This window comes from Thermobia domestica, chromosome 8 (genome assembly GCF_964235325.1).
Source record: "Thermobia domestica chromosome 8, izTheDome1.hap1.1, whole genome shotgun sequence".
NCBI lineage: Eukaryota > Metazoa > Arthropoda > Insecta > Zygentoma > Lepismatidae > Thermobia > Thermobia domestica.
Window position 1 is genome coordinate 55,180,152 of NC_137461.1, and position 13,300 is coordinate 55,193,451.

Genomic DNA, 13,300 nt, shown 5'->3' on the forward strand with positions numbered 1-13,300 from the left:
CATCATTCCTAAATCTTACTTTGCAATCTTATCTCTGTATTACTTCCTTCATCTACTATTTTCCATAACAGACTACTTTTTGAGAATTCATTCGATTCCTTCTTTCTCTTTTCTCTTCTTCTCTTCTCTTCCATAACTTTCTGTCCAACTAAATATAATTATAAAACGTCATCAACGGTTTACAACTGAAATTTACTTTTTACAAAATTCTTTTAACAGCAATAAGTTCATTCATTTTTTTTATTATTTCTAACCATTTCGTACACGATTCCAAAGATCATTAACGACTCAACCATATTGTATTCCTTTTTACGTTTATTCCCTTACTTTGAAATGACACCAGCTTAATTTTTACCAGTTTGCCTGTTCTCAAGTGCCGCCACCGCGTGCATTTTAGTTAAATATGATATCTCTATTGAGTGTCTCAATAGCTTCGCTGCTCAAGGGGACCTTAAACTCAAATCAAGTAAACTCATCAAGCCAACCTCTAGAACCTCAACAAGTGAATCCAGCAAAAACGGAAAGTAGAAGAGTCACGTCAAGGGAGGTATACAAGCCAAATTGTAGATAGTCAGTAAAACTACAATGTGAAGACACCATCACATACTTCATCATATAGATATACAACTAAAGAAGTAGGACCTCTGCAAGTTAGTGTAGTTTACTCATCGGCCGGAAGGTTGAAAATCAGATCCTCCTTTAATGGTATTGGTGCACCTTTTGGTGATTTCCCTCACTGGTGGAATGTTATCACAGACTGTGAGATAATCAAATGTCATGAGAATGTATTCAATATAACTAAGAGGAGAATGAAACACGTAAGATGTATTAGCACCAGGAAAAGCGAGCCAGAAGTTACACTAAACCAAATGAGCTTCGTTATAATAGAGACAAGTGAAGTAAATATTTATATAAGTTCTGAAAGAGAGTGACAGTAGTGTGCGCAAGAAATCAACTGTCACCATGAGCAAGGACAGAAAGTGACTTTCCATTCCTCCAAGCAGTGAAGAAGACAGGAAGAAGGAATGAGAAAACGAAAAAGAACAGATTTTGCAACTATAGGAGTTTTGGGTCAGGCGGAAGTGTTTGTGCATCCGAGGTTAATTAGTAATTAAAATCTAAAATAACTAATAAAAGCAAAAATAATAATTTATGGTCATAGGTATTTCCTGTCTGATACAGACTCCGGAAGAAGAATGGATTTGCATCTTCTAATCGTACTTTCACCTCATCAAATGGTACAACATTGTGCAATAATACGTAGCATTTCCTGTACGAAAACATAAGCAAAGAACATTTCGCGTGGTTGTTGAGAAGACGAGGAAAAACTGTGCATATCAATGGAATTGCTAGTCAATAATACGAAACAGTTTTCTTTTTAATAACATACTTAATTTCGAAACCTCCGAGTGTAAATACGGATGAGCCACCAACGCTGAGGAAGTTGTCTTTTTCGTTAAGTTCCATTAACATCGCGAAAATATTGTCCATCAAAGATTTTTCTTTGAGGACTTTTTTGTGTACATGAGAAACTAGTAGCTTTAGCGGTAGCTTCCCGACAGATCCATGAAAATGTGGCAGGACAAGATGACTAGCTCTGAGACGATAGTAAAGAAGTAGCCGAGGCTTCCTCGCAGGTCGGCGAGAGGTCGTTTCTGCGTTGTACTACACAGGGCGGAAATGTTATAGTCAATTCCTACAAAGACTAGGGTCTCAGACAGACTGACCGTACAGTGGATTAGTGACTAAATAATTCTTTCCGTTTGAAATTTTATGATACTTCGAAATTAGTACCCTTACCTCTATTCCAGTCACCATAAATAAGCGGCTGTAATAATTAGAAATTGATTTTTATTTTATATATCAGTGGATGTTAGAGTGGATGTTAAGTATTGTGTTTTCCAAGCCATATCTAAAACTAAGTAGTCCTCGGGCATTGACAAGATAAATGTTACAAATTGTACTCTGAAATATAAAAAAGCAAGTCTGTGTTTTCTCGGGGATCTCCCGTTTTCTTCCACTTTCTTCATTCCAGCTCATTTCACATTATTTCCGTCGTCTTTGGCCTAGCCAGCATAACTGAAAGATATTATGTGTACTTCAATTATAAATGTATCATATAATTGGCTCAGAACAGTAATTGGTCTATTAATTATTCCCACACATTATTATTTTATGTTTGTAATAGATGTGCAGTTTTAAGTTGAACATTGCCTGAATAAGCGATTAACACTAGAAGCCCGAAGCAGTCATTTTGACTGCTTCAAGAAATATAATTTCGTACCACTTCTGTAATATTTACGCTAAGGCCTTGAAATTAATTGACTTTTAATATTTTTTGCCAACTTTTTGATAGCATTAATAATAAGTTTATGCTTCTTTTTACAGGGGCGCTATTGTCAGTTATACCTAGAAGCACGAAGCAGTCATTTTGACTGCCTTATTAAGAGTATAGGTAATTAGTGTTTCTGTTTGTAAGTTACATATGGCAGTATTAATATTTCTTATTTCTAGACAAAAGAAAAATTAAAACCCTTATTCATTGTAATTTGAGAGAGAAAATTTAAGATAACTCATTGTTTTATTAGGAATATTGCGATACATAGTTCCAACTATAACTTCATATTTTTGTTATTGTGTTATGAAATATATCTGTGTTTTATGGTCGACAAACAAATCAGTTCAGATCCATGCTGCCAATATCTACATGGTAGTGAGCACTCGGATTTGGTTGAGCTGAACCGTGTACATTGACATTTTACGATGAGAAATCAAGAAATACTTCGAGTGTTACATGATCTCTTAGAAGATGAGTGTGAGGATTCGAGTGAAGAGTATGGAAACCGGAGTGATTTTGAACCTGAAGAGAACATTTTATATTCAAGTGATGAAGGAGAGGAAGACAGCGTTGGAGATAACAACGCCTGTAGTGGTGACAGTTTTATTGCTCCAAATGGAACATTGTAGAAAAATTGGATTTCGGACAATTTCGTTGGCCGTACATCTAAGCAGAATATTGTTCGCGAAGTTCCAGCACCGACAAATTTTGCCAAGTGGTAAGTGTCTGAGAAAAATGTCGGGCTTTTCGTATAATATTTGATAAATATATGATGAGGCATATCCTAAAGTGAGCAGTTTCTGAAGCATATAGGCAACTGAAGTCAGCAACATGGACTTTTAACTCTTTCAAACTACAGTCTTATTTGGTCCTTATTATCTATCGAGGTGTTTCGGCATTGCCCACTAGGGTCTTGTGCGAAAGATCAACAGGGCCACGATTTATAGTAAAATAATGAATAGGGATAAGTTCTGTGAAATAAAACGGTACTTGATACTTGATGAAAAGGCGCAAGATCTGCATGACGTCAAGGGAACAAATTCCCAATCGAGTCGGAACTGTGAGATGAGTTTATTGAAAGCGGCATAAAAATTACAAACCACATGACAACGTGAACTTGACGAGCAAGTTTATCCTACGAAAGTCAGAGTTAGATTTGCGCAAATTATGCCAAATAAACCCAATAAATTTGGCACCAAAATCTGGTTACTAGCCGACGTACAATCAGCCTAACGTCAATGGCTTTCCATATCTGGGCAATTATTGGTAACGTCATGCTGGGACACAGTTAGGTGAATTTCTAGTGTCTAATTCGATAGATCCTTTTATTGGAACAGGAATAAATGTGACAAATGTAATAACTTCTTCACAACAAGGAAACTAGCTGAAAGACCTGTATCGCTGTAATGTTTACTGCGATCAGAGTGGTAATGAATTAGCTGCAAACAAATGTAAAAGCAACAAAAGTGTCTTTGTGTTGAGTTCCATGCATGAGTCAGTGTCAATTTCCAGGACACTATAAAAAAACGAAACTATAATGTATTACAATCAGATGAAGTTTAGTGTATACATCGTGGATCAAATGTTGAAGAAACACAAAGTGAGTTGTGCGTATTGATTCCTGAAAGATGTACAGAGAAGCTACTGGAAAGAAAATTAGTAGGTGACAATATCTCTAACATTTGGTCGAAGATTTGATTGTCAATGTCACTGCGCTCCCGCACGCAACCGAAAAAAATGTCAAGAACGATTGTTTAAAAAAGAAAAGAAAACAGCTGACATATGCTACAAGTGTCGAAAGTATGTTTGTGGAAGGTGTGTACCGCAGAGATGCGAAAGCGAATTATCTGCTCCAAGTGTGGGTGACTTTGTGATGGTCTTCTCCTAAGAAGATATTTTCGAAAGATATCATAGCAAATATTATTTTACTATCAAATTTAAAACCTAAGAGTGACAGTAATATTTTGTTTCTTTCATTATTTTAGAAATACTGATATTAAATTTATTATATTAATAAATATTTTTAATATTATATATTAATGCTCTTGAGCAGTGTAAAGAGACGTCTTCTGCATTCAATAAACCAAGTGAAGTGATTGCAAACACGAGCGTGACGAAGAAAAGTAACGACCCCAATAATAATGTTGCAATAAGACAGGCACCAGTGTTTCCGCAAACCCCGAGCCATTGCAAGTATCAATAATTGGGAGAGCACGTCTCCGGTGTTTTCCCACACTTTAACACTCATGTTTCGTCTTTAATACTTAAGCAATTTACTCCGCCACCATGTTGCTTTCACCTAGCCTTAAGATCAGATTCTTAACTAATATTTTAATGTAACCAGTAATTATTCTAAAAATGGAATACAACCAATATCAAAAATTTTGCTTAATAATTTTGGTACCAAATATATTATCTTCATTCAGCACCATGTATGGGCAAGATTCTACACAACTATATTATTAAATCTAAGTAATAAAACAAAATATGATCCGTTCCAAGAAATCACTTTATTTCTTGACATTAGTCTCAATTTCCACTTTACTCCCGTAGGATACATGTAACTTTGTGACTCTCCTCAGAACATAGGCAAACATCATCTATGGATCTGCAAAGTCCATGTTGGCATCCTTCTGCACAAGCCGGAACTAGAATAAAAGTATTTTTCCCTGCTTGAATACAGCAAGTAAATTGAAATTTTACAGAAACTTCTATTTCTACAAAATTAGAATAATTTCGCACTGTTATTTTGAAAACTGTATGTTCTACTGTAGAATACGTTTTTACGTATTATTTTCCTGCTTTACACAAATAGTTATCAAGATACAGAAAACGCTTAATAATGCAAATTTTCCGAAGAATATGACATTGGACTTCTATCTGCCATCACAACAGCCCTGATGTGACTTGGATCGCAAGTCGTAAGGAAAATATTACAGCATTTCATATGCAGTGCATTACTCATTTCTAAAGAATAAAAAAGGTGTTATCTGAGTCAATTTTTTATATCTAAAACTGATTACAAATTTTTAGCATTTAGAAATAAGGCAGCCTTATACGAAAATACAATATTTTGTAATATTCCACACTTCCGTCATAATAACTGGCTGTAATGCGATCGAAAGCATGAGCTACTGAAAACCAGAATATTGGGGCACACAGCATCGAGGTTAAATAGTCTGCGTTTGCTCGCTCTACTGCTCCTGATATAGTATGTGGAATTTTTTAACATACCAACAACTTCCAGACCAGTCATCTGACACATTAAGAGTTCCATGTGTTTTTATGTAATTAGTAATTACTTACAATTGTATTACACTTTATAAAGCTTATAATTACGATATGAAAATCTAATACAAGATGACCAATCTCAATATCTTTAATCGCTTAGTGACTGTTGCATAGGTATAGAGTCCAGTAAGATTACGCATATTGTCATTGAATTCATATTACATACAATTGAGTCAAGCGTTTTAGGATGGTATTGAAGAAGAATGTGAGAAACACGTTCACGTAATATGAGCATGCTTATTCTCACATATGTTAGTAGAAATATTAGAAACAATAACTTTCGGTTACATAGCAAATTTGAATAACATATCGTACTAAAACTGAAAGGTCCATAACACACGCAAGTTTAAATTAACTAAGTTTTAAAATACAGTTAAACTTTCATACGTTAATACGTTAAATTTCGATGCTTCTTCTGCAACACTGAACACAGAACAGCTGACATGAGTGAACATGAGCCCGTCACCAGTTTAGCAAGAAGAGTTTTTTTGATATTTTTGCCTCACGAAATGTCTCATAACTATACAATATTAATTTTGTAAAGCAGAGTTCAAGCGTAAGCATTCTAAATTTTAACTTAAGTAAAAGTTACCAACTAAATGAATATAGTCATACTGTCTCAATGGATTGTAATATAAAGAATAAAATAATAATGCTATTGTGATAATGTCTCTATAATTGTGTACAATAATTTAATAAGCTACGAGGTCAAAAAACTTAATTTATTATGTGAGATATACAAAAGGAAGAAGTCGTGTAAGTAGTACAATTAAAATAGGAACAGTTTAATATTTATTAATTAAAATTGGAACATTATTTAAATTAAAGTTAAAATTTGATATGACAATTTGCCATGTTTCAGTTTGTTTTAACAAATTTCATACGATACGTTGAAAATTAAAATGTCGACATTTTAATTTTCTATATGGTTTTATGTATAAAAAGAATAGGTTCAAGGAATTTTCTGAAACGTTTGGGTCATTATTTAACATTGTTAATATTTGTGGTCTTTAAAACCTATTTTGTAATTTATTCTATTAAGGAAATATTTATGAAAACTTTGGTTATGATGATCATGTAGTGCTTGAGTACCAACTACTTAAACACTAAATTATCCCATGATACAATTACATTGTATCTGGTAAACATACTATTTACAAAATTCGTACATATGTGTCAAATATGTGTTCATAGTGTGTGTTAAATACAATACACTCAATAAAACTTTGATATGGTTTACCTGTTGTCTGTCATATGAAGGAAAGCTTAAGAAAAATGTAATATAATATCAGCTATCAGTAGCGAGTATGGTCCTATTGACGTTGCAAATATGGATATAATTACATACTTTTGATTAATGTCAATTTTAAGATACAAATATCGACTTCTTATCAACTTAGGTTAATTTTAAGTGTTGATCAGCGTTTCATAAGTACTCGGAACAAGGAAATTGCACACTTGTTAATTTTCACACATTTTTCCTAGTTCCTAACTTTTCTTCCTGCATCAAAAGGGGAGTTCATAATTGGATGAAAATTGCATTTTGAATAAAGAGTAAAATAATTCGTTACGAAACTACCACCAAAGAAATGTTACCTGTTGCAACATGTAGTAACAATTCCAGATGTTATATGTGTTTATTCTTATTTATGTTTACCTAAGTTAAAATGAAAGAGGAAATAAGTATCAGAATGAAACGTACAAAAGTTTGCTATGTACAAACACATCGTACTTACGGTAAGGAATACCAGCAAGGGATAAACCTACTAGACAAAGAATCAGCGCAATCGAAAGGAACTTCATAGTGTGTAACTAGTAGTAAAAGGAAATATCAGTTAGCACAAAGTAAGACATAAATGAGAGCCAGTAAATTTAATAATTATTACATTAGTTTTTTCATTCAAATTCTTAACCATGATCACTTAAGCATTAATATTCTAATGGTAAGTACATGCAATTAAAAACAGTAATAAAAATGAAAAATAATATTTTCAAATTAAAACATTAAACCTGATTTTTCATTTGTAGAGAAGTGCAAATTATTTCCTAGAATCGTGTTGTATTGTGTATTGTCTTGTTATTCTATTCGAATGAAATGTGTTGTATAGAATGAATTGTACATGCAATTGTATATAAAACGAGACATATTCTATCATTATTATCGTCCCTCAGAAAGATATATACAGGGTGTCTCAATAGTTCCGTGACATAGGGTAAAGAGTTACAACAAAATGTAAGAGGCGAAACCTTCTCCAACTATGATGTTTTCAATCTAAGGTGAAGTATTTTTTTATCTTCAAGCCGTTCGCGCTGTATACTCTTTATGCGCCCAATGTTAAATGAACATACAAATTTGCCATTTTTCTAGACCCTCAACATAAGTGAAGAAGTTACTGTCTTTTACACTAATGTATCGGTGGCCAACCTCCATTTCAAACATGCCTCATTACCATTCTTTTACAAAATTTACCAACCTCATACCCCGTCCGACCCTCTCCCAACTTTTCTATTAATGACAATGTAGCATTTCTATTTAACATTGGTTGCATAAAGGGTGTACAGATCAAATGGCTGGTCCGATTTAAAAATTCTTCACTTTTTATTGAAAACATCACATTTGAAAAAAACATTTCACCTCTTACATTTTGTTTTAAATCTGATAATAATAAAGTTACCTTCCTCACGGGACTTTGGAAACACTCTGAACATATATTAACTGTCCGAAACTAAATGACAGGTTGATCTACATCTTAAAGATGAATCCAAGCCACCGTAAAAGTTTAAATTGATAACTCTTTACCACGGACCACGTGCCACAAATTGTGATTACACTTAAGATAATAATGCAGATGGATCATAAGGCAGTTAAATCATAATTCGTTTTGTCAAAACAATCTCAATCAAAAACCAAGTATTTCTGTTATTGTTTGGCAAGAGGATGGATACCATGAAGGACAAAGTCTTTTGTCTATGCTTCAAAGTAATCTTAATCGTATTACAGAACCGGTCGCTAATCAAAGTTCTTCCTTAACACGAAGTCTTGGAGATGCACATAGAATTGAAACCAGTGAAAAAGGGAACTGAAAATAACGATGAAAGAGGATCGGTTTCATATTGTGTCACATGGAGTGTTTGAACAATACTTCTGAAAGGCATCTGGACATAAATTGTATCTAAATATAGGAATACAATTATATTGTCATTTCTGAATAATTATAGTTCATTTGTTGAGCTTAATATTGTAATGATTGACTGTAATAATAAACAGATATCGTTTCAACCACCAATTAAAAAAAAAACATAACAGTTTCTTCTGGCGGTAATGGCTCTGGTGACTGTAAAATTCTATATTCCTACTAAAAGAAATATAAACACACCTCAATAGTGACTAATGTATTACTGCAAACTTGTCCAGATCAATAAACACTTAAGTACCAATGATCACTTTTATTTCTATACCTCTTATTGGTATTCACCTTTTTAACAAGAACTATCCAATTATTATTAGTGGGTATACAATCGCTACACCTTCAAACTAAACATATTAAATAATCAAAACTCACAAGTAAATTCATTACTTACTTCGTAATTTAGCGATTCTCTCTTTTTATCAATAATACACATATTATTTGTCTAAGCGCAGCTACTTAATGGCATGTGTACAAATCCATGTAACTTCCTGCCCATACTACATTCCAACAGTGACCACAATCGATTTTACAGACAACCAAATAATATCTTTCATTGCGATTTATAATCTCCCTCCATTTCTGATCTGAGATAGCAAACTGATACAGAAGACGTGTGGGACTTCCGTACATCCAGATATTTACAAACATTTAGACAGTTACATTTATAGATATACATTCATTTACTCAATTGATTCGAACATTCTGATGTTTATAGTATTTGGGAGTTATCAACTGCGAAGTGGTGAATATCTAACATATCGGTAACTTGATAACAATTTTACCAATGTCCAAAACCACTTTCTTCCTGTACAGATTATCAGAACATACTGTTGTTCGGTGGCAGCCAAACTCACTTTTTATGCCTGTATCGCCGAACGGAGCAATGCGTATTACGCTTTCATTCCTTGTTCTTAACTGCAATGCACTGTACATAATTTTCTTTGTTAAATGTGCCGAACAACCCAGTTTAAAATCATTAAGAAAATTTCTTTCACGTCCATAAAGATATAGTTTTAGAGTCAACCTCAAAATCTGACTAATCCGCTGGCGTGTTCTCTGAATAAGTACTACGTTTGTACGATTGGCCTATCCGTTGGTTGTGTTACAGGGAGGTTTTACAGGCTAGGCGTACAATCGAATATTTCAGTTTCGTTTAAGTTATACAATGAAAGTGAAAGTATAGCTGTATAATCTATTTTAATTAAAATTCACTAAGACATATTTCATTGAAACCTAATAATATAATATAGCCGCAAATGAGTAGAAGATCTTTAAGCGTCCACGTATTAAATTAGCAATTTCAAATTAAATGAAATCATTTAACACAAAGGAAAGTTCGCTTTCACTAAATCATCAAGATCAAAGTCCTGTATTCACGGATGACCGAAGAATACGTCGAATTTGGAAGCAATACATAGAAAATCTGAATGATGGAAAGAACAGCCCCAAAGATATTGTGATCGAAGCACATTAATACGTGAATCATGAAAAAAAAAGTGTTTCATTATATTCGAGAGTGAAGTAGTACAAGCCTTCAAAGACACGTGATGTTTAGAGTATTTCGTTACCCAAGAAAAAGCAACCAAATAATGCAGCGATCACACTAGGATTAACCTTAAAGCTCACACTGGGAAAATTATTGCATGTACAATGAACATGTAACTGGAAAGTCAGTTAGAAGACTTGTTCGAGGGAGTACAATTTGGATTTTTGAAAGGAAATGGCATCACAGATGTCATTGTGTTGTTGATAATTCTATCAGAATGCATTCATGAACTAAAGGAGGATCAAGGCTTGTACTTCATCAACTGGCAGAAAACTCATATTGGGTAAATTGGATTAAAGGTTTGAAAGTACCTAAAGAAATCGTGGTCAATTGGAAAGACCGCCTTCTCATTCGCAACCTGTAAATATGACAACAAGTGAAGTGTCGTTTGAATGGGGGAGTAACCAATGGTGTGGAAATTCAAAAAGAATTCAAACAAGGGTTTGATATGTCACTCTAATTATTTTCCATTTTCCATGAACGTTTAATGAAGGAGCATTAACGGGAATTGGGGATTTCGAAATTGGAAATCACATCATTAAGGAACTTGAAAATAATGGTAAAAATAAAACATTTCGAACATGTATACGGGGTCTTGGATTTTAAGTAAAGCTATCAACCACATGCTTATATATTAAGGAACGCTGATGGAACAGTTCTTACTTTAAAACATAGCATCTTATTTAGATGCAAATATTTCTCTGACGATTTGCTTAATACGCAGCCAAAAACTAATGTGCGTGAAGAAAGAGAAATACACGACTCAGACACGTATACTCAATAATCTAAACGAGTAGAAGCACAAAATGCTATAAAGAAATAAAAGGAAAACAGAAAAAACTAGGGAACAAGATACACAAAATCATTCTCCTTATCTGGAACAAGGAAGAATTATCACAAGTGTGGAAAGAATCAATCACTGTTCCAATTCACAAGAAAGGCGAAAAACTGACAGTAACAATCATCAAGGCATATCTCTTCAAACATTCTATTTGCAAGATTGATCCTATATGCAGATGAAATTGTTGGAGATTATCAGTGCGAATTTATACGAAAACGATTAACTATCGTCCAAATATTTACCATTCAACAAATACTGGAAAAGAAGTGACAATGCTATACCGAGCTATATCAAATATTTATTGACTTTAGAAAGGATTGGACTCAGTTGGGAGAGATATATTGTATCACATTCTAACGGAATTTGGAATATCGAAAAAGCTAATTAAATTAATTAAGATATGTGTAATGAATCCCAAACTAAAGTATGGGTAGAACAATTTTTGTCTAGGAGCATTCATGTCGAGAATGACCTGAAACAAGGAGATGGTTTTTGCCATTCTTATTTAACTTTGTCTTGGAATACGCTATATTTAAAATCAAAGATAGAAACCAGGACCTAAGGTTGAATGGTGTTCACCAGGATTTGGCGTACGCTGATGATCTAAATGTAATAGAGGATGATAGGAGAACAATAGAAAATATGGGAAGGACTTATTAAGCGCTTCGAGGGACATTCGTTTAGAAGTAATTGCCGGGAACTAAATACGTGGAATTTCATCGGGAACGTAATATACTGCTAAATTATGAATCCGTCAAAATAACAACTAATACTTTCAATAAATTGGGCACCTTTAATTATCTAGGATCAATATTAAGTGACAAATATCATATTGAGGAAGAAATTGAATTTGGACTAAAAGGTTGGAATTACTGTTATTATTAACTTCATAATTTCTTGTCGTCTTGGATTTTGTCGAACAATTTGAAGCATAAAATATATGAAAAGATAACCATGGCTGTTGTTCGGTATGGTTGCGAGACAGGGCAGCTTACTCTGAGGCAAGAAGGTATATTGAAAGTATTTGAGAACATGATCATAAGTCGAATAAATCGGACCCAAGAGGAGCGGAAATGCTAATGGCGAAAACTTTTTAACGAGGAAGGACATAATTTATGTTGTTTACTAAACATTGTTAGGGTCATCAATTCTGGAAGCTCAGGTGGGCAGATCACGTAACCAGGTTGCAAAAAAGTAGGAAGACTTAACTGGAAGGCCAATCGTTAAACGTCTCGCAGAAATGGCAATACAAAGTAGAAACTGGATTCATTTGGCTGAGGATACAAGTCAGTGGAAATCTCTTGTGAACGTGGCATTGAACCTCCGGGTTCCAATGGCCATAGGGAAAAAGAGAGAGAGAGAGAAAATATGAAAATAAATTAATATTTTTAACCATTTAAAATATAAATAACTGCAATTTAAATATCTCATTTAGCATTTCTACCATTAAATATTTATCTTTAGGTCTATGCATTACTTACATATATAAAAGAAAGTGGAATTACTGTTACCAAACAATGTCTAGCTACCTTAATATTTTGGATTATTTATACGAAAAGAATTTTGTTTGTTTGGAATATTGAAGTTCCTTGTGTCAGCATTTTAGAACCATCTAGAGCCTTTTAGTAACGTAACGAGAGCAATTACAATGCATTTTATATTGAATAGTATTGTGTCTTCCAAGTAGACCTTATTATAGTGGTTAATTAATATTAATTACCATTTGTCTTGTAATGGAAAATCAATCAAATCTATTGTCATCCAGGTGTGGTATCTTCGCTAAGTTCACTTCTGTGCTATGGCTGCTTTCTAATTATGTTGGCAATCGTACAAAAGGCATTTGCTTGAAAATGATAATCATTCCGCGTCGTTAATAAAAGAAAACATTAACTAGCTTGATGATGTAATCGTGGAAAAGTTATAACAGAGAATATAATACTCGAGTGTTGTGACTCATATATCAACATAATTATTACCCGAAATTAAAAAGAACGTATTGCGTTTTTTTAGATGATTTGATCTATCAAACGATAAACGAAATGAAGTGTAATAAGGCAATTATTTTTAACTAGGCATTAAGAAAAAATATATAT

At 33.5% G+C, this 13,300-nt stretch overlaps 1 long non-coding RNA gene across 1 annotated transcript; it reads right to left on the minus strand.

Moving 5' to 3' along the window:
• Nucleotides 1-4,835: 4,835 nt before the first annotated feature.
• LOC145691745 (uncharacterized) lies at nt 4,836-12,748 on the minus strand. Its single transcript, XR_014132523.1, has 3 exons — nt 12,689-12,748; nt 7,366-7,441; nt 4,836-4,986 (listed from the first exon to the last, which is right to left on the minus strand). It is a non-coding gene; the product is annotated as an uncharacterized LOC145691745 (long non-coding RNA).
• Between the last annotated feature and the right edge of the window lie 552 nt (nt 12,749-13,300).